The 22,935-nt window shown below is 37.1% G+C and overlaps 1 protein-coding gene across 1 annotated transcript in view; it reads right to left on the bottom strand.

The window, feature by feature from the left end:
- Nucleotides 1–22,935, bottom strand: part of LOC134745338 (translin-associated protein X) — a 92,545-nt gene that overhangs the window by 33,377 nt on the left and 36,233 nt on the right. The window lies entirely within an intron of this gene.

Raw genomic sequence — 22,935 nt, 5'->3', positions numbered from 1 at the left:
CTTGGCCGCGCCCTAACCTGCGAAAATTTTACGGTATTCGAAAACCGCGGAATAATATATGTTAAGCTCAAGCAAAATCGAGCCTTTTGCCAAAGTATTAAGAGCTTTGCGAGACGTGTATTATATTATTAGATATGTGAGAGGTCAAAGCTTGATTGAAGAAGGATGTAAACTTTAGCTTAAGATTGCTAAAACACCAATGAAACTGTCAATGCTGCAAGATCGTAATCGTAACCAACGTCATTATGATCCTAAGCCGGAAGAGGTCTTGCGCTTGACATACGAGTCTCCTAAATAACCCATGTTTCCTTGACTGGTCCTGGTAGTAAGCTCTCAATCCAGCCGCTTTTTCCAATCTTTTTGGGTGGAGAGAGAAAATAGCTCAATTTTGCATCCGATGATTTTTATATGACGTTTCCGTGGAAAAATACTACAACACAATTTCTATAATGCAAACGCTTTTACACGTCGAGGTACAAATACCGTAAAAGTTGTATAAAATTTCAGTTAAGAAACTTCTCTCTAAATAAAGGAACTTACTATTTTGGAAAGATAGGCTGTTTTTAAGAGTTTCCGAGATCTTACAGTGCTGTTAAGTTACGCAATGCTGAAACTTTTCACATGAAAGGTATGAGTAGGTATGTATGAGTATTTCAGTAAATACCGAGAAGTGTCGTCTATGTAGAACTTAAGTAATAATACACCTACCATTAAACTTGCATATTGCTCATCATAATGACTTGCTTATTTAAGGGACACAACTAAATATTAGGTACTATCTTTAAACATTTCCTATTAACAAACGACATCTTTAAATACCATACTATTTTCACGTATGTCCGCGACACAGTAGCTTTAGCCATCAATAAATCTGTTTACAACCTTTCTTTATCGTTTCTATTTTTTTACTGTATCAATGGAAACAATTCGGGCGTTACGCAAAGGTTTTAATGTTTTTTATGACTGTCTTCCTCTAAACTGGACCTCTACCGGCAGCATTAGCTGATTAAAATGAAAACTTAGTACAAGGCACGTATGTATTTAAAAAAACCGTTCCGTAAACTTATCGACGGTTTTTTCTCCGGTGATCAACCGCACCGAATTCCCTTTTTCCAAAAAGGACACTTTCAAAAATAAAACCATAACCCTGAAGTGTTTTAGCCACAATAACTCCAATTTTTAGCGACAATTCTAAAACAATATTAACATTAACATTAGTTAGGAAACAAAAAAAGTCTTTTTTTTTTTATGAAATAGGAGGCAAACGAGCAGACGGATCACCTGATGGTAAGCGATTATCGCCGCCCATGGACACCCGCAACACCAGAGGGGTTGTAAGTGCGTTGCCGGCCTTTAAGATGGGAGTACGCTCTTTTCTTGAAGGTTTGAAGGTCATATCGGTCCGGAAATACCGCAGGCGACAGTTCATTCCACAGTTTAGCTGTGCGAGGCAGGAAGTTTCTAGAGAAACGCACAGTTGAGGACTGCCAACCATCTAAGTGGTAAGGATGGTAATGTTGTCGCGTAGGGCGATGGCGAAAAGAAGCGGCAGGGATTAATCCGAACAATTCCTCGGAGCACTCCCCGTTATACACGCGATAGAAAATGCTGAGCGAGGCCACATCTCTACGCAGCGCCAAGGAGTCAAGCCGTTCCGAAATACGCTGGCAGTCGACAATTCGAGTCGCTCTTCGTTGGATGCGGTCCAGAGGGAGAAGCTGGTATTGGGGTGCCCCTGCCCATAGATGAGAGCAGTATTCCATGTGCGGGCGAACCTGCGCTTTGTACAGCTGTAGGCGGTGGGCCGGCGTGAAATACTGTCTCGATCTGTTGAGCACACCAAGCTTTTTTGAGGCTAATTTGGCCTTACCCTCTAAATGGCCGCGGAACTGGACTTCACTCGAAATGTCGACGCCGAGGATTCCGATGCTGGCTGCGGCAGTCAGGGGAGCGCTCTCAAAACGAGGTGACACGACAAACTCTAACTTTTTTGCGGTAAACGCGCAAACCTGTGTCTTGGCAGGGTTAAAACGGACTAAGTTTAGTCGACCCCATTCAGAGATTTCTTTTAGGGAAGTCTCAATTTCAGACACAAGTTTGTTCCGGCTCTCGATGACGTTTTCCCGAGAGATATTGGTGCGGCCGGTGTAAGAGGCATCACCCGTACTATCATCAGCATAACAATGAATTCCGCTGATTTGCAGCATGTCATTGATATGCAGAAGGAATAGCGTGGGTGATAGCACACAGCCTTGGGGGACACCAGCATTCACAGACATGGAGTCTGAGCATTCACCGTCAACTACGACCTTTATGCTTCTGTCTGCTAGAAAGCTACTGACCCATACACATAATCTCTCGGGAAGCCCATAAGACGGTAGCTTCGAAAGAAGTGCTTTGTGCCAGACGCGATCGAAGGCCTTCGCTATATCCAAACTAACAGCCAATGCTTCACCCTTTGTCTCGATCGCCTGTGCCCAATGATGTGTCAGGTAGACTAGAAGATCACCAGCTGAGCGGCCTCTACGGAAACCGTATTGTCGGTCACTAAGCAACTGGTGGTCCTCTAGGTACCGAAGGAGCTGGCAGTCTACCTTTTATTAGAAAATCTCTAAATCTTTTGTACCATGATAAACTGTTATAAGTGTGAAAATATCGTCTCAGAATGTAGGTACGAACGGGTTTGACATTCTCGGATCTATAGAATAACATTAATTTTAAACTAAGCAAGATATTAGTCATTAATATTAAAACGCTTCAGGACAAAACGCACGGTGTAGTTTTAACTGAATGATTTGTTTAGAAAATTTATATTTTCTTTCTGGAATATCGTTTACTAGCTCTTAACATAGACGAAGGCTGCAGGTTGTAATAAAGTCATTGTGTAGCGGCAATAGCGGTGAGAAACACAAACAGACACACGCTAATTTGATATAAATGCTTCGTGGGCCTTTTGTTGGAGATATGAGGATATGACACTTTTAGCGGTCATATGTGTGGGTATTGAATGTAGTTTATGCTTTGATAAAGTCTTATGTTTGATATCTTAGTTGTAGTAGAGACAGATAAAAGTTCAGACTGCTAACGTAAGTTATCACGTCCGAGCTAGTGTAAAGTCTCAGACTCATATCATATGTCTGTGGGATGGCACTGATTCCTGCATAACACAGTAATATCATTTAGTAAGTGCTCTGGGTGAGTGAAATTTTTGGGACGTAATGCTTACTGACGTGCTGTCGGTAAGTTTCCAAAATTGCGAAATTTCGAGATGGAACTTTTTCGTGAAATCTCATATGTTTGTATGGGCAACAAAATTTTCTATTTCTTAAATGCAAGTTCATTACCTACTTATGAAATTTTCCTTTATTTATTGTGAAATTTTCCTTTATTTATTCCTAAAACTACCTCTACCGAGAACATTTCCTATTGTAGTTCCGCTGGTGGGCGGGGTTCATAGCATTTAAGGAATATACGGATTAAAGACCAGGCCCCGTAGACAACATGCCAATCGCTAACGCTCCGAAGCGAAAGACACGCAACTGTCACTGTCACACTAATACGGAAGAGTGATAGAGAGACACAAAGCGATTTGATGGCGAAGCGATAGCGACTGTCACCTTGGCTAGGCCGGCTGGGGGCCTAGCTAAGACGACAATCGTTTGCGCTACGACAATGAAACGCTATCTGTCTCGCTATCGCACTAATATGGAAGAGTCATCTTGTCTAGGCCCCCTGGTCCTGGTGTGATCATGCCAATACAATGATCGCTCGCGCCTTTGTATAAGAACTAACAGCCTTTAATATTTACATGTCTTAGGTTGTATATTATTATATTTTAAGTTCGTTTGAGGGCGTATTAATAGGGTTCAGTAGTTAGCAACAAAAGGATACACGGAACCTACAAGTGTTAGTTGGATCTTAGTTCACAATGGACTTTTGTTCGCCTGCCTGTCCTCCCTGTGAAATGATGTATGTAACTTTGTAATACAAATCACATAAGAAACCGTAATATTAAGAAGCTGTGTTAAATCAATAGTGTCAGTCAACCTGCAAAGCAAAGAAATTGTGGATTATGTGTACCGTGTACCTAAACTAAGATATAGGGTGCAGTCACATCTTATCGCTTTAGGTAATAGAATTAAAGGACACACTCATACTTAGATATTACACGGCAAAATCACCACTGACACTGACTTTAAAGACCCGGTGAGGCTCGAATCGTGTATATTTCTTAATCTGAACCGTTAAAGGGTTATTGTCATAAAATGGACTAATACCGTTGTTCCCTAAATAGACTCTTCAATTGCTATTAAAGCCTAGCCCCGTATTATAGTGCCGTACGAATTATCCCACCGTTGAGGCCGGCACAAAAACAACAATAGCTAAATCAAACAATCGTCATCTTACGCGATTGTCTCGCTAGGGTGACCAGGATTTTGGTCATCATCATGGTTATAATATGAAATCGGGAAATTTTGATCGGGAATTTTTCGCAGGGAAAGGGAATTACATCATGTACCATTTACAGATAGAAAAGCTTGAAAAATAAAAATAGGCAAAGAATAATTTTTGAAAATTCAATCATTCAATTTAAATATTAAATTTTTGACCATGAATAATTATGCATTTCTTCAGCCTTTGCATCTGGGGATTACTTATATTCCCAGGTACAACATGATATGTAATACAATACAATTCCTTAGACAACAACAAAACAAAAGTAGAAAAGTACTGAAGCTTGTGCTAATGAAATGATGCGATGATTTTATACGGATTCCTACGTGTAGGTTGTCGTTAAAGTTTGGATCAATTGGATTAATATACTTACGTGTTTTTTACAGAAATGTTAAAGATGAAGACTCCATTTTCTTTCAGGACATATATACTATTTAAAAAGCAAAATGAAAAAAGATGGTATGATAAAGTTTCATATTTTTAGAAAAAAAGTAATATTTCATGAATTTGGATTTTATTTTTCCCTGGCTGAAGCACTGGGAATTTTTCAACAAAACTTGCCACAATTGTATGTAAGTAACTATAGAAAAAATAACCTATGGTAGAAGAGCCGGCAGTAAAGTTTCGAACCAACGTGATACCGCGATGAGATGCACAATGGTTTCCCATAAAACTGATGCTAAGTCCGAATTTGATAGTCTGCCACGGCGGAACTAGCCGAAAGTACAAAAAAAATAGCCACTTCCGGTGCGAAAAAGGGGGGGTCATTTAACCCATCTGATACTGCAATAAAAGCTATGGCATCAGTTAGAAATTTACTGGTAGATACAGAAAAGCGAAATCTGCCAGTATGATTCCTGCCGGAAGTGCTTGGCATACGCTCTCAAAGGTGACCATCGGGACCCCTAAATTAACCCATCTGATACCAGCATGAAACCAATTCCAGTCGGTAGATATGAACCTTCTCTTCAGGAATATATAAGTCTGCCAGGGCGCTTTCAGCCGAAACACCTTGACATACGAGATTATGTGAGCAACATCCGTGGAACCCGTATTTTGGAATTGTACAGATTACAGACATTTTAATTATTGCAGGCTTATGATTTATTACCTAATGCTTATATTTGTATATTTTTATGCCATTAATAACATATATTTCAAATTTATTAATATACACAATATAATTTGGGCATTAATTTAATACCTGCTTACGGCTTTGTACTTCTTTGTTTGCCTTATAAAGGTGCTAACAAATTAGCTACCGATATCTTTACAGTTGATAGTACTCGGCTCCTGAAGTATATGTAAGTATGAAACATTATAGGTTTTATGATATTATTTTGAGAAAATAGGAAAACAAATTTGCTTTGTAAAAAAACTCTGTTAATGAGATAATTAAATGAGACCTCATTGAACAGATTCTAAAACCTCTTTTAAATATAAAACTTAACTGGCCACTTCACGCTGATAAATCAAATGACACGTTGACAATGACATTTAAGACAAACAAGCAGTTAAATACATGATGATTATTTTTTAGATAGAATTATAGTTTATTTATTTTGTTCGGTAAATAAAATAAAAATTATGAGAAACTTTCTTAATTTCTATTAAAAGTTAATTGTTCTAGTGTAAAGTACCAACCATCTCGTAAAATTTCTGTAGCTAATTTGTTAGCACCTTATATATAAATAATACAATAATTTCAAATTACAATATCCTTTATTTACCAAAATGAACAAAATTATTATTATTACATACTTATTGTAAACGGGTGTAAAAAGACAGGATTTTCAACGTCAAGGACGATTTTTACCAATAATCCAAATATGAACATTTTAAATCATTTTTAGGGTTCCGTACCCAAAGGGTAAAAACGGGACCCTATTACTAAGACTCCAATAGATTATATTCTGTTTTTTATTCCGTAATCCGTAGACTAAAATGACATTTCATGTGGTACTAAGAAATGTCATGTCTTACATATGAAACGTCATTTTAGTCTACGGAATAAAAAAACAGACCTTAGTTATCTCAATTTGTAGTGTTATAAAACAACACCCTGAATGTTAAACTAAGTCAGTTTTGCGTCAACGTCAAGAAATGTAGGGGAGAGGTGGGCATGACGGGATACTTAATGTTTCAAGTCCAATAAAACTGAAAATGCTATTTTTTTTAAGTTTTTGTTATTTTTATTTTTATCTTTGGTAATCAGTCTTTCATAATCAACACTTACTAGGAACTCTCTAGTTAGATAATAAAATTAAAAATAAATTAAAATGGCCAAAAGTGCCTTCTCTCCATCTTGACCCCCAAGTATGGTAAGATGGGGAACCCCTACGGGACAAGATAAGAATGATTCATATAAATATTATATTTAGGGCCTAAACAAAACTTAAATTTTTGGCTTTTGGGTCCATCGTCTGATAACTTCTCACGAACTGTTTTACTTTTATTTCTTAAGTCGTCTGAGAGACAGAAAATGTGTTTACAGCTAACATGTACCCCATCTTCCCTTGTTAATTTTATTGTTTGTTGGGTTAATTTTATTGTTTGTAAAAATTGACATGTAAAAGTGCCCCTGTGGCCTATTTGCTGAATAAATGTTTGATGTTGATGTTGATGTTGAAGAATAAATAAATTCAAATCCGCAATTCTTCATCAGTTTATCACTTTAAAACTACGGCCGTCAAGATGTACCCCATCTTGCCCCATGTGCCTAATGAAATTCGAAAGTTTTTTGTAAAATAAACCGTACTTGAAACCAAACAAGTCCTTAGCTATTGGCGTGATTGCTGGGCCATAGGAATAAATTAACAGTATATATGTGCTGGTGATAATAAGGAAACAAACGCAAACCAAATAAAACACAAAAACCGGCCAAGTGCGAGTCGGACTCGCGCACGTAAGGTTCCGTACCATAATACCATTACGCAAAAAATGGCAAAAAAGTCACGTTTGTTGTATGGGAACCCCACTTAAATATTTATTTTATTATGTTTTTAGAATCATTTATTCATCAATTGTGCATTACAGGTAATGAATACAGGTGTTATAAACAATTAGTTATAGTTTGTTATAACGGCAACAGAAATACATCATCTGTGAAAATTTCATCTGTCTAGCTATCACGGTTGATGAGATACAGCCTGGTGACAGACGGACAGACAGACAGACAGACAGAAAGCGGAGTCTTAGTTATAGGGTCCCGTTTTTACCCTTTGGGTACGGAACCCTAAACATAACAAGGAATATGACAAAAACAGTTTTTTTGCAAATAAATAATTAACGACACCATTTGTCTAGCCGGTCACTGTGCGAACTGATTGCTATGATGGCGACGCATCGTCATGCGATAACGGGATTCTGATGGTTGGTCAGTCGTTTCGCCATATAAAGCCGCTACCCCGTCTTACTCGTCTTGCCCCTCTCTCCCCTACATAAGATAGTGATTAGATACACCAAATAGGTGAAAAAACGCCTCAAGCGTAAAAGAAACCACCAAAAATCATTTTATGTCGCATTACAAGCCTGATTTAGCTATGAATACTAATACCCCCTTATTCGTTAAACTTTACGAGCCTGAATTAGTTAAATTATGTTTTATCCTTTTCTTACAAATACATAAGTCAAAATGACAGACAAAGACAAACGATTCATATAGACTGATTCAATGACTATTAATCATATTAATCACATTATTTAATTTATTTTAACTTAATTTATTATAAATATGTGTTATTAATAACGTAATAATATACAAATATAAGCATAGAGTAATAAATTAATAAGCCTGCAGTATTTGAAATGTCCGTAATATGTACAATTCCAAAATACGGGTTATACGGGTACCACGGATGTTGCGCCACATAATCTCGTATGTCAAGGTGTTTCGGCTGAAAGCGCCCTGGCAGACTTATATATTCCTGAAGAGAAGGTTCATATCTACCGACTGGAATTGGTTTCATGCTGGTATCAGATGGGTTAATTTAGGGGTCCTGATGGTCACCTTTGAGAGCGTATGCCAAGCACTTCCGGCAGGAATCATACTGGCAGATTTCGCTTTTCTGTATCTACCAGTAAATTTCTAACTGATGCCATAGCTTTTATTGTAGTATCAGATGGGTTAAATGACCCCCCCTTTTTCGCACCGGAAGTGGCTATTTTTTTTGTACTTTCGGCTAGTTCCGCCGTGGCAGACTATCAAATTCGGACTTAGCATCAGTTTTATGGGAAACCATTGTGCATCTCATCGCGGTATCACGTTGGTTCGAAACTTTACTGCCGGCTCTCCAACCACTAGCTCTTAATCATGATAGGCATTTTTCTTCCCTTATCCTGCGCCGCCTTTCGCAAATTTCCCGTCGGAACATCAGTATACGCACTTCGTCAGTATGGTTTGCAGATCTTCCGACTGTCTGTTTTATCAATAGCTGGTCACAACCGCCGTGTCCAGTCATCTCGCCTGGGAACTGCACTTGTTACTCGCTCGAAACAGTGCAATACGCCGAATCAGCCACTCGACTCGCCTCTCCAGTGGATATGAGAGCTCGGCACGGATGTAGTTCGAGTACGTGAGTGCGAGGAAACTTTAATAGATTACGTGGGTGTAGAAACACAAGGGAAATTAGGGTTCCACTAGAACTCCCATGAGATTTTGACATATTGAAATATTTAAATCGGGTATGATTTTGTTTTTTTTTTGTATAGTTGAAGCTCCTGTATCATATTGGGATCGAGACAAGCAGAGCGATATTCGACCTAAATCACGTTGGTAACTTGTTTGTGTACCCATCACCCACACTGTTAACTGTTCATCGGTTGACCTTATGCCTTTTGTAATAACTTTAATAAGCTGAAATAAATGTCATACGAAGGATAAAATGACCAAAGCCCCAGTGTCCAGAGCTGGAATCGAACCAGCGTCCTCCGTTTACCGGACAGGTGCCTGAACCGCTCGGCTATCCGGTCACGGTGGCACGGGTAACTTTAATAAGGTCCACCGATGTACAGTTAAGTGTTGCTGTTTGTACATAATACATATTTACACAAACACGTTACGCACTTAAATAAGTTGGATTATAAAAAAAAACTTTGGATACATGTCATAGGTACACGAAACGAGTCTTTATGATGCTTCCTTCTATAATAATTTTTCTGTTTTGAAACCTAACCACTTAAATATCCAACTTACTACTATATAGTAGTGGAATACTTTTTCATATAGACATACATCTGTGTGTCTGTTTGCGTTCAATAGTATTATAATTATAACAATCTAATTGTTCTACATATGACACATATATCATTTTTAGGGTTCCGTATCCAAAGGATAAAAACGAGACCCTATTACTAAGACTCCGCTGTCTGTCTGTCCGTCTGTCACCAGGCTGTATCTCATGGACCGTGATAGCTAGACAGTTGAAATTTTCACAGATGATGTATTTCTGTTGCCGCTATATAGTTGGTCAAACCAATTTGGCAGTAAATAAGAACAAAAAAAACTATACTCATCCTTTTCTTTTGAGTGCTAGTACTAGTGTAAGACAAAGATAGTATGATTATCTCTGTCTATGTTTGAAATGAGACAGTCCTTTGACAAACTATAACAACAAATATTAAAAACAATAAAACAACTATTTAGGTGGGGCTCCCATACACTACAACAAACGTGATATTTTTGCCGTTTTTTGCGTAATGGTACGGAACCCTTCGTGCACGAGTCCGACTGGCACTTGGCCGGTTTTTTGTTAAGTTATTGGAGAACTTTTGACGCGTAGTCCGATCCGCAACTTTGGATGCTGACTGTACTACTGAAATAGGACGCAAAGTACTCATGAAATGTTTCATCCAAATTTAACGCCGGAAAGCGGCTCTAATCAAAACACCAACCCAGTAATTTAATGTAAGGCCGAGCCATAAAGGCCTAAAGCTTCTAGATTTCTATCGATACATTTCATAGCATTTAATGAAAAGTCATGTTTTAAATTGTACCCTTTCATTTCACGTCAAAAAAGATTTGCTCTTTGTACCAAAGATACAATAAAGCTGTTAGATAACAAATGACCGGCACGTCTTAGTTAACGATTATTGATAAAAGGCGCACTCAATATAGAGAAATTTCAACTAGTTGTTGTCATAAAATAATATGCGCTTTAACAACCTCTTTATAGTCCAGTAATGATAGTATTGTTTCACCTGACATGTTGGCAGTTTTGTTCTTCAAGTTGAAGAGGCGTTGGACTGACATCGGTGAAAGCAGTTTTTGCAATACGGTTTCCACTTTCCAGTCATGTTTAAAAATTGAAATTGTTTTCTATTGAATCACAGATTTCTTCTTTAAATATATAATACCACTTCAACATATATTATTCGAAAATATCAAGATACGTGATGAGCATAATTATAGAAAAACCTCAATTTAATAGCTGTCTTCTTCTTTAGTCTCCAAGTGAATATGCGTAAACGTAAATTTATAACGACGACGCTAGATAATAAATGTGTAAATTATATAACTAATCGGTCAGGTTACCAATTTATTTTATTTCCCTTCCCTTCCATAAGGGATATGCCAAAAATTAAGTTCATCAAAATCGATTTCATCGTTTAATGTCAAAAATGTTAGCCGACCAAAATTTCTCAAAATTACTTTTATTACGTCTTTTCCTGTAGGTACCTATCTCAATAAAACGAAACAATGAAACCCTTTGAGCACTAGTGCCAATGCCAAATTGGTCGTATAGCTGTTCCGGCCAGTCCGGCCACCCAATTGGTCAAATTAGCGGCCAGGCTGCGCGCGCGCATTAGTTAGCGGAACACCCTGCGCGAGGACAAAGTGGGCTAGGGAGGGGATACTAGTGCTGATGTGTCGTCGGAAAGTTTACAAAAGTGCTAGTAGTTTACTAAGTAGTAAAGGAAACTTCTCATAATTTTGTTCGGGGCATGAAAATTTTCCAAGTCAAAAAACTTTCCGAGAACTTTTCAATTTTTTTGGAAATCTAACTCGTACCGGTATCATAGTCGAAAAGTGGCATTATTTGCAAGCTTAACATATTCACTGCCAGCAACTCGCTAGGCGGGTTCTCAGTTCGTAAACGCTTTTCGCTACATACGGTTTTCCCGTGATACCGGCTACACTCGTAGCGCGTAGCCCGCGCGCTGGCAGTGACTCATCTTCGTTGAACTTAATCCTTTCCTGTCGTTTGGTACTTTCACCAGGTCTCCAAAAAAACCTGTAAAATTCAACTGCCATAGCTATATTAAATATATACCACAGATACATAGGATATTAAATATGTATGTGATTTGAAACAAGTTTCAAATTAATTAGTTAATTTTCCTAATAATTTACTTGACCGGGAACACGCTTATTGAAGCAAGATTATTTTTAACCGTGTCGCAGCCGTAATTTTATGAAACCTTTAGTTAGTTGCGTTACTAACACTAACAATTCTAACCAAGTACATATAAAGATCAAATAAGTAAGCAAGTGCCACTAAAGAAAAGCTATGAGAAAGGTAGTACAAAGAAAGATTTACATTTTACTTGATTTGACTTATGCCTAAATTGCATATTTGTAAAAAAAAATTAAAAATCACGTGTGTAATGATAATTTCGACCATCGGTTTTAAGTTTTTTGTTCCATCCCATCCCTAGTCCTCAGCGAAGACACTGAGCAATAACATCCTCCAGAGGCTCCATATAACCTGACCAACTATCACACAGAGCATAACCACCCTTACAACAACAATAATAAGATCTTTTACAACTGTAAGAACAATATTGCAAAACAAAGCAGTTATTATACACAAGAAACATGCGATTTTCAACCTAGTACAAAAATAATAAGGGTTTTCAAAGTGTTTTTCATTTTGGCCGTAATACAAGTCATGCTGTGAGTGTTGCGTTTTGATTTATCAGTACAAACGCGTCGCTGTATTAATTCTTGTGCGATTTGTCATTTAACGTGAGAAAGTGGTATATTGTCGACTGAAATAAGGCGGTTAAGTGTTGCTTTACATTAACGCTCGCCCACGAAGTTGGGGCTTTTGACTTTAAATTAGCTTAGACTATTAAGGCTGGTAGAGCTTACGTACTGTAAAGTACAGCCTAAAAAGTAAAAACAATACAAATGTAACTGTTTGTTGGAAACAAAATTCCCGGCATGAAAGTTTATTAATATTTTACTTGATTTACTCGTTGAAAAGTAATCTCTACAACTTTTCGGTAGCGAGGATATAGGGTATGTACAAAAATATTTTTTCCCCTCACTAGCTCGGAAAGCCGTCTTTTATCCTTTAAAACAAGCGGGGAAAAACGCATTTTATCCACTAGTGGGGAAAGTAATTTGACCTTGGATGGAGCGTGTTAAAGTAGCTTGACAGATAACAAAACGTAAAACGCTCATAATAATGGTTCGTTCGATATTAATTATCATTAAATAAATGGTTTTGAGAATCTAATAAAAATACCAAATTCAGCTTTATTTAATAATTTTAACTCATAAACCTGCAAATTCCATAAGAAACGTTAGATTTTTTATAATGATGTTAAATATTATTCTGAACGCACAAGTAGAGTCGATGCAATTTCAAAACGCATCCTTGACATTTCATACGTCAGAACAGAAATGTCAACATTGTCAACAATTTTTTTACTTAAAAACACTTCTCACCGACTCACGTAAAAATCAGAATTTCCAGTGTTTTCTGTTATAATATCGTAAAAAAATAAGTGATTCCAGTGATGAAGATGATCTAACGTCTGGACTGGATGTTGCACTTTCCTCGCTATAGTGAGGGGAAAAGTTTTGTGTAACACACGAGTGCAAATGTATTTTACTTCTCGTGTGTTGAAACACTCGCGGGTAAAATACAACTTTGCACCCTTGTATAACAAATAACTATACCAGAACTTAAATTTACTTAGATAAAATTTGCTTTTTAAAGTATGCCTAAGTTACTTTACTATATTTTTTTCCTGCTGTACAATCCACATCAATAATCATCATAATTATATGTTCTCGGACCTAGTTTCTTACATAATCTCTCTCACACAATACAATATCCTTTATTTGCTAATAAAGCTAATAGGTACAATACAATATTGATATAGGTACAGATTAATCAGACTCAGAATCAGACACACATACATCAAACACAGTAAATAGTTTGTAGTAGTAGGTAAACTATTGTACAAAAAGACACATTAAAAATAACATACAATTAGTAAGAAGTACAGAGGCGAACTTATCCCTCAATACCTTTATCTAAAACTTTTACTTGATTTACTCGTTGAAAAGTAATCTCTACAACTTTTCGGTAGCGAGGATATAGGGTATGTACAAAAATATTTTATCAGAACTTAAATTTACTTTGATAAAATTTGCTTTTTAAAGTATGCCTAAGTTACTTTACTGTATTTTTTCCTGCTGTACAATCCACATCAATAATCAACATAATTATCTGTTCTCGGACCTAGTTTCTTACATAATCTCTCTCACACAATACAATATCCTTTATTTGCTAATAAAGCTAATAGGTACAATACAATATTGATATAGGTACAGATTAATCAGACTCAGAATCAGACACACATACATCAAACACAGTAAATAGTTTGTAGTAGTAGGTAAACTATTGTACAAAAAGACACATTAAAAATAACATACAATTAGTAAGAAGTACAGAGGCGAACTTATCCCTAAATACCTTTATCTAAAACCTTTACATTTGTCAATATTTAGTGTCGATTATGTGGAATTGGTATCAATAATCGTTATTATGCCCATTATGATTCAACAACGTGCATGACACCTGAAAGCAAACTTGAGCTCGCATAAGCTACTGTATCGGCTTACCATCGCCGTACGCGTCATTTCTTCTGCTGTGTTTGTGGTATTAAAAATAAACCATGGAAGTCGTTTCAATAACGTTATAAAGCGTGTGTCACACGCGCCAACGCAGTAATAGCAGCACTATAAAGCTTAACACACACGGCCCGTTTTACAACCCGATGACATCGCACACATCATTTTCATGTTGCATCAATAAAACGTTTTCATTGTCTATGCTCAAGTCATTTCAAAATATAAATTCAAAATAGTTCTGTGAATAAGAGGTTATTCATTGTTTGCATTGAGTTTTACCTGCAATTTAACTGCGGAAATCTATTATTATCGTATACCTATTTTAAATTCAATACTTAGATGATCATATTTTAACATAAGTAGGTAACGAATACAATATACTCAAAATAGCTATTTATGCAACAAGTGCGGAAATCATCTTTACGCACATGTATCATGACAATGTTTTACTATGCATTGTGCGAGTAAATAAAAAAACATATCATGGCAAATAAGTTTAATTATTAAAAGGAGTGTTTTAAATCGACACGAGTTGCAAATTACCTATTCGCACGTGTATCGTACAATGTTTTACAATACATATGGCCCTTTAAACTTTGGACATATGCACGAAAAGTGCTCTTTTCCGCACTAGTGCGAGAAAGTAGCACCATATATTCTGTAAAAAAAAATTTAAAACAAAAAGCACTAGTGCTGAAAAGTAGTACTTTCCGCATGATTATGGCTCCGTAGGAAACGCACTTAGCCCATGCATTGTAAAAAAAATCTCGGTAAGAAAATAAAGAGCTCGTGGTTTATATAATATGAAAATTCCCAATTTTAACACAAAAGTTGAGGGTACTACTTTAAATTAAATTAGACGAAAAACGATCCTTTTTCGTAAGGCTCTGTAGATTTCAAACAGTAATCCACCGTCTGAGTGCACTAATATCACACTTTGCTTACGAGAAGCTATAAGTGAATTCCGAAAAATGAACCGAAAACATTGTATGGTACTGCGCCATGACAATGCAAGCTCACACACCTTGCCCTTTTGAGCAAAACGTCGAAATTCTTAACTACACAGCCCTGACTCTTGAGCCCTAATGATTTCTTTGCTTTCCCTAAAGTCAAGCAATGTCTTTGTGGTATCGAACCCAAGAAGAGGCCGGTAGACGTATACGAAATGGCCATTTGGAGCCCCAACTTCGGAGTGTACTGTGGTTTCAAAACTGGATCGACCGAATGAAAAACTGTATTAAATATCACGGCAAGTTTCTAGAAAAACAATAAGTGCTTGAGCTTTAAATTGTCTTCAGATTTTACAAACGACACAACTTATAGACCGCGAGTCAGGCGCAAATTTCGTCAGTCATCGCCTCCCGGGCGAAAGCCGTATAGCGGTTAACGGCTATGTATGATGAACCCTCGTGAACGTCAGCTGCCGCTCCGTTGGTGGGTTGACGAATGGCAGCCACCGAAACGCGTCACGGTCTTTCCACCGCGATACAACAGGCTGACGATTTGTTTTATTAACAATAGCATCTAAACTATACTTAATGCCAGAATCAGAAATGTTAGGTTCTGTACCCGCGGGCCCCGCGTCCGCCTCGGCTCCCGCGAGCCCTGCAGCGCCCGCGCCTTCCCCGCGGCCTTTGATCTTTTCGCCCGCTCCGGCTCCGGCGCCGACGGCACAGGCGTTGCAACCCTTACCCCCGCGCTCACCTATGTTATTGTCGAGGCCGGACGCAATTGAAAATATTGATCCAGAGATAAACGAACCACTAGATATTGCATCCGACAACGACTTTTATGAGTGTGATGATAGTAATGTGGAGGGAGAGGAAACGGATCGACCGGTGCCAGAATCAGAAATGTTAGGTTCTGTACCCGCGGGCCCCCGCGGACTCGCAACTGCTGCGCCCGCCAGCGCAGCAGCAGCTGGCTCAGAACGAGCACACTGATAACCAGTCGGATCCGGTTCCGCGCCGATGTTATTTAATCTAAACTTATTATGTAAATTGTCTTTCATGAAATAAATCATCTAATCTAATCTAATCTAATCTATCATCTGACAAAGTATCAAGCGGGAGGCGATGACAATTTTTTTTTATAGAATTTATTTGCTGCCATTCCTCAACCCACCAACTGAGCGGCAGCTGACGTTCACGAGGGTTACATAGCCGTTAACCACTATACGAGTTTTCGCCCGGGAGGCGATTGGTCATAGAAATCTGTTCCTGGCCCGCGGTCTATATTAAAAGGCACCCTCGTATAGGTATATAGATGGACACTTCATTAGCATACATTGACTTCTATATTCTATAACATTCTTTACCTATAACATAACTCATAGATGTTTCATCGCGTGTTTACAGTTTAATGGCGACATTTCTTAAAATAACGCCCACCTCAACTGTCATTAGCACCTTTGTTCGATCAATCTCAAAAGTCGGTTATCGCTTTAGCACCTTTTCGTTTTCTGAATTGAGTTATTCAAGCTATAGTTGCCTTCGACAAGTTACTATGACAAGGTAATAAAATGTTACGCGACTTTTGAGGCCGAATGGAATACGTGATCCCGGAATAGTATTACGGTTTTTAATTGTTTCTATAAATATATATTATAACGTCATGACTAATGACGCTAATGACTAAAACTACATGTTGGAGAATATTGGAGATTATCACGCAAATAACAATTTTGCGTCAACATTGTCAACGGCCATGGTGGCGTTGAATAATTTGACATGAATCTTTAGTTCTCTAGTTCATACGAAGCCATATATGGCAGTTATAACATTGAACTCTATCGACATCTGTTAAAGTTCAAATTTAAACAAATAATTGTTTATCACATGCACTAGGGGGATAATCCATACTAATATTATAAATGCGAAAGTGTGTCTGTCTGTTACCTCTTCCCGCTTAAACCGCTAAACCGATTTAGTTGAAATTTGGTATACAGATAGTTTGAGTCCCGGGGCCTTCCCTGGGGTGCAGTTCTGGGATAAAAAGTATCCTTTGTCCTTACATAGGATACTACCATATAGGATACTACCATATATTAGGATACTACACATACCTATATGTGCAATGCAATGAGAGACGGATTTATAATAATGCACTCAAGAATTAAAAACACTTGATATAATATCCATCACTTTACTTTATGGGAACTATGAGCAAGTCTTGTCAAGCCAGTATGTACGAATAAATCTTACATTTTTCTATCTCCCCCATTAGTTAGAAATAACACGCTGGAGTTTTCAACTCAGTTAGCTTGGTTGTAAATTGCATGCCTTTATAGGCAATGGCGCTCTGGGTGGCGGTGGTATACCAACATAACTTTGCTCATATCAAATTATAGCAAAACCTTTAAAGCACTTATTATTAGGAGCTATTTTTCAAAGGCTTTTTAGATGTTGGATACAGATTTAAGATGGTAATAACAAGTGAGTTTCAGAAAGCATTATGGTGCCTGTAAATCTATCTATTTGTTAATGACACTAGTTTTATATGAGGTTAGGTCGTTCTTTGTTTTTTAATGCAATGACATGAGCTTTCTCAGTTTATGAACCTGGAAGGCTATATATCAGCAGTATCGGCTGATGCGAAATGATGCGATAAGGTCTTTGACATAATCTTGGGGTTAAGCGTGTGTACTCATACTACTTAGTAAGTTAGTAGCACGCTTATTAAATGTTAATAGTTGTAGTAGTGAAGAACATTAAACAAAAAGTAAAAACATCACGCAATATCACTACATAGTATAAAACAAAGTCGCTTTCCGCTGTCTGTCTGTCTCTATGTATACTTAGATCTTTAAAACTACGCAACGGATTTTGATACGGTTTTCACCTATCAATAGAGATTCTTGAGGAAGTTTTTAGTGTATAATTTGTAAAGATTTTCTGTAACCCGTGCGAAGCCGGGGCGGGTCGCTAGTTATATAGAAACCCAAACAAACTGAAAAGGCTCTTTCGCATTTCAAGTGGTAATAATGAAGTGGTAACAGAAAAACAATCATATGTAAATTTTTATGAGACCATTCGGGAGCTTAAACTTTAAAAAATATTTACAGATTATATATATTTAGACCTAATGATGAAGTTCTAAGGCAATAAAATAAAACGAAAATACCGAATGAGGAGTTTTCTACCGTTTTGAAAATCGGTTTGATTGGAAACTTATTCTTATAGGTACTCAATTAATTACGGTTCGAATTAAAATGTTTTGTTACAAATATCAACCCAATAAAGGTCTCTTAACATGAGTTTACATCGTTTTATAGTTTTCCATTAAGCACCTCCCATGGTTCCTTACGACAACCCTTAAAGACAGGGACAGAGGATCCTTATCTCTCAGATAACAATCGTGGGAAAAGGCGAAAAGAAGAGTAAAATATTATTTATCACCGTAACCGTATGCGTGGCGTATGTTGTGCAGAGGGTCCATTATGGGGACATTGTCACAGTCGCAACTTTTTTTCTTTTGAACGGTTCTTTCACTGTAAAATGATTATGTCCAAAGTATGTTCTATTAGAATAGTGTTTCTTTAATCTGTTACAATGATTATTTCTATCTGCTTTTTTAAGTTTTTTATAATACTCTACCCAAAAATGAGTAGGGCTCCATTGGTCTTCAGAAAATTTAACCCTTAAATCGCCAGAAAACACGAAAGGTCGGGAGTTCAACTTCAAACCTCCTCGGCGCTCAATAGTAGCAATTATTCTGGTTAAGAAAAAAAAATACAAAAGAGGGTTAAAGGTTATGTCCAGTATTTTAGACGTTGCCGAATTAAGGGTTGCATAGATGTCTGAATCATGTGCTCCACGTAGGAGGTCACGACCCTCAGCACTGAGGAGAACGAAGCAAGGAGGAGGAGGAGATGTCTGAATGGATGTAGCTATAGTTGGTCAAACCAAATTGTCAGTAAATAAGAACAAAAAAAAACTATACTCATCCTTTTCTTTTGGGTGCTAGTACCAGTGACAAAGATGATTGATGAGTATGATTCTTTCTGTCTATGTTTTAAATGAGACAGTCCACCGCACCTTCTGTAGCTATTTGCTCTGTGGCACTGCGCCCACGCTTCGAACGGCCACCAATCGCCACTCGACATGGGAAATCAATTTTTACATCAACTATGCTGATTTAGTACTAGCCTCAAAGACATCTTTAAACCAACATAAACAATACAAACCAAACACTATCGCCTTAACTTTAAAGTTGATATTTATTGTGTTAGCTTTTTTATTACATGGCAGTGATTGTTTGAAGTTCAGCTATGTGGAAGGCACGCCTATAAATATTGTATGTTATTGGTTATTTATTTATTGTTATATTGCGCGTGACGCGATACGGCCAGTGTCACGTTTCTGACAGTATGGTCGATGGTTTGAGAAAGCTAAATTCCTAATTTATGTTTGCGGATGTCGTTCACGCCCTAAGCATTCTTTTGTTTTTTAAACCGGAACTTTGATAGTTGAGTTAGTGGCGATTTTTTTTACGTGATTGTTGTAATCTTACGAGCATGAGTTTAAGTGATTATAAGCTCGTATTAATTCCAGCTCGCAAATGGCGTCGGTCATTATTTTAAATTGTAATATTGATTGTGTCTGTTATTTTATTTAGCAAGCAAACGCGTATGCCGAACCGAAACAAGAATCATCGTACCCGTCGCCACTAAACGGCCAAATTAAATAAAGATCCATTTACCGGAAAATTCGATCGTGGGCGGGCCATAAATTGAACATTTATATATTTATTAAACGATCTATTATTGTCCAAGCCCAGCTACCGTAGGGTTCGGTTAGGCAAATAAAAAAACCATTTATTTTATTATATTTCGCAGCCATCAAATATATAACGACATCCACCCACACATAGTTGTTAGAATTTGAATCCATAGTTAATTCACAAAACTGATTTTAGAAACTCAAATCCAAATAATATACGTTTATAATCCATCTGTAACCGATTCGAGGCGCGTGAACTCTAAAATAACCATAAATTATAGATAAAATTGTGCTGCGCGCTTTAAGTTGGTACTATTGAGTGTCGCTACCACTTCATACCATCACTTACTTACTTACAGTCCAAACAAACAAAATTCAACTCTATATAAAGGGAAAGAGAGGTGAAAGCGCTCGAATCAATTAAAGGGATTACCACGATAACAATATTGCTCATAATATAACGATCATCTAGTGATAAAACCTCTTTACAACAGAGTTTTGAAATGAAGTCACCCTAACATGTGTACGTTTGAAACCTTTTCACTTTAAAAGTGATGTAGCTTCTTATGTAACTGCATGTATTTCTTTAACGTGGAAAGGTACTATGGGACATTCTTGGCTAAATATTCTCTCACAAAACGGCAAATCGCCGAATAAATTCATGAATAAAATCTTGAAGTGTCAAATGTTGTAGCACTTCGTAATATTAAACACGTGGGCAGCATACTGCGGTGTAAAAGATTAACGAATTGTTAAATATGACTAAACGTGTAATAAAAAACAGAATATATAGTAGTTTCACAAAAGTTTATATGTCTAGATTTCGAACAGCAATGGGAAGGAATGTCATCCGATTTTGTAATCAGATATGGACAGTTTTAGGCCTATTTGGCACCCTACTGCTCCTTAATGACTTGGTGTCATATCATATTTTACTCTTTTCTCTCACTTTTAAACAAGTATTTTTTATCTTATGCGTCGGCCATTAACTTTCTGATTTTGTTCGTTAATTAATAAAATCGTCAGTAGCCCTTGTTTCTATGTTAATGTATTAATATTATACCTACATAGGTAAGGGGGGGAACAATATATGTACTCGTAGCTGGCTAATGTCCTAGGGTTTTCACTTCAAATCATCGTGTTTGATTTTGGAAACCGTTTAATTAACATATTTTATGCTAATCTATAATATAGACATTTCAATCGCAAATCATTGAATTTAAATAAGCCTCTATTATATAATATTTATAATTTGTATTGTCCATTAAACGCCTCAGGCGGTAAGTCAACTTCATTAGCGAGGATGTCAACTAAGTAATATCTTAAAGATGCCTTTGACGTAGGCTACAGCTTTGGGACTCAAGAGTTTAAAACGTACAATATTTTTTTGGTTTATTTAACCCTTAAATGCATAATGATGTATATATGCATCGTATATTTGATGGTCCGTGGCTCAATATGCAGCTATCCAAAATCACATTTATTACTTTTATACAGCATGACACATCTATTTCAATTTATTAAAAAGTTATACAAAAATCATGCATTTAAGGGTTAAGTACTGCCGGCCTAGCCAAGGTGACAATCGCTATCGCTTCGACAACGAAACGCTTTGTGTCTCTCTATCACTCTTCCATATTAGTTAGTGCGGCAGTGACAGTTGCGTTTCTATCGCTACGGAGCGTAAGCGATTGGCTACGCGGCCTGGTAAGACAAAAAATAGAGTAGATAGATATCCGAATGTAGTACATTTTAATCCTGTTTTTACTGCAGGAGTTTTCGGATGTCACATACTGTTGTTATGTGTGGTTGGGCAGTAGGTAATGATGTGCCTACGGAAACTTTTCACATTTGAGAAACGTTCGACATGTGAGTTTGGATTTTTTTTCTCAGATTCTTCTATTTTTCACTTGTGTCAGTGCAGTCACAATTTGCACGGTAGTTTAAATGGGAAGTTAAATATACCTAGCTCAATATTTTTGAATAAATAACACAGCATCAAATTGATAGTGACAGCCAAAGCGGCCAAATATATCGGAACACAATACTGCTTGCACTTGGCGGGCCATAATTCTGTAACTTAAATTATATAAAATAAAGTTTTATTCTATTCTATTCTATTCTATTCTTCATTTCAATGCTAATAAAGGTGTGTTATATTTTTGGATACTACTTTGGATATCCATATCAATTTGATGGGCATTGCTGATTGTACAAACAGTTTTGGAAAATGTAGCAAAATCGATCGAGATTGGCTTGCCGACAACGACAATAAAGGTGTTTATTTAAATAAGAATTAAAATTGCATGCGATTCCTTTTTACTGTGAAGCTTACTTGATTCATTGAATAAGTTGTTTTATAATTCAGTGAATCCAAACCGGACGAGCGCAGATCCTCAGATTTTAACGGCTGACCCTAAGTTGAAACTGTCAAAATGGCACGGTCAATAGCCATCGATTATTACGATTACACCGATTATATCGATTATGTCGCTGCTTAGGTGATTTATGCAGCATAGCTAATGATATTTCGAAACGAGTGGCGGTTCTTTGATGATCTTGAATTTCCAATATCAACAAATCACATTTTAATACTCGCGAAAGATTCCAAAATGAAACGCGAGCGTAGCAAGTCGATATGATATATTGTAGTACACTAAATCTGTAAACCCTCTATGAAGATTAAATATAGGAATGGTAAACCGGAAGTCAAACTTTGAATTGATGCATATTTTAAGAAGAATACATATTTATAATATATTGGAGATGCTGCAGTATTCTAAATATTATTATCATGTTTGTCTACGTGCATTTTTATCGTCTCGACATATGACATTCTAGATTATTGCAAATTAGCGATCCATATCGCAACTTCATAGAAAACTAGATGAC

This window comes from Cydia strobilella, chromosome 11 (assembly GCF_947568885.1).
Source record: "Cydia strobilella chromosome 11, ilCydStro3.1, whole genome shotgun sequence".
Taxonomy (NCBI): domain Eukaryota; kingdom Metazoa; phylum Arthropoda; class Insecta; order Lepidoptera; family Tortricidae; genus Cydia; species Cydia strobilella.
This window is presented reverse-complemented; position numbering and strand designations above follow the sequence as displayed.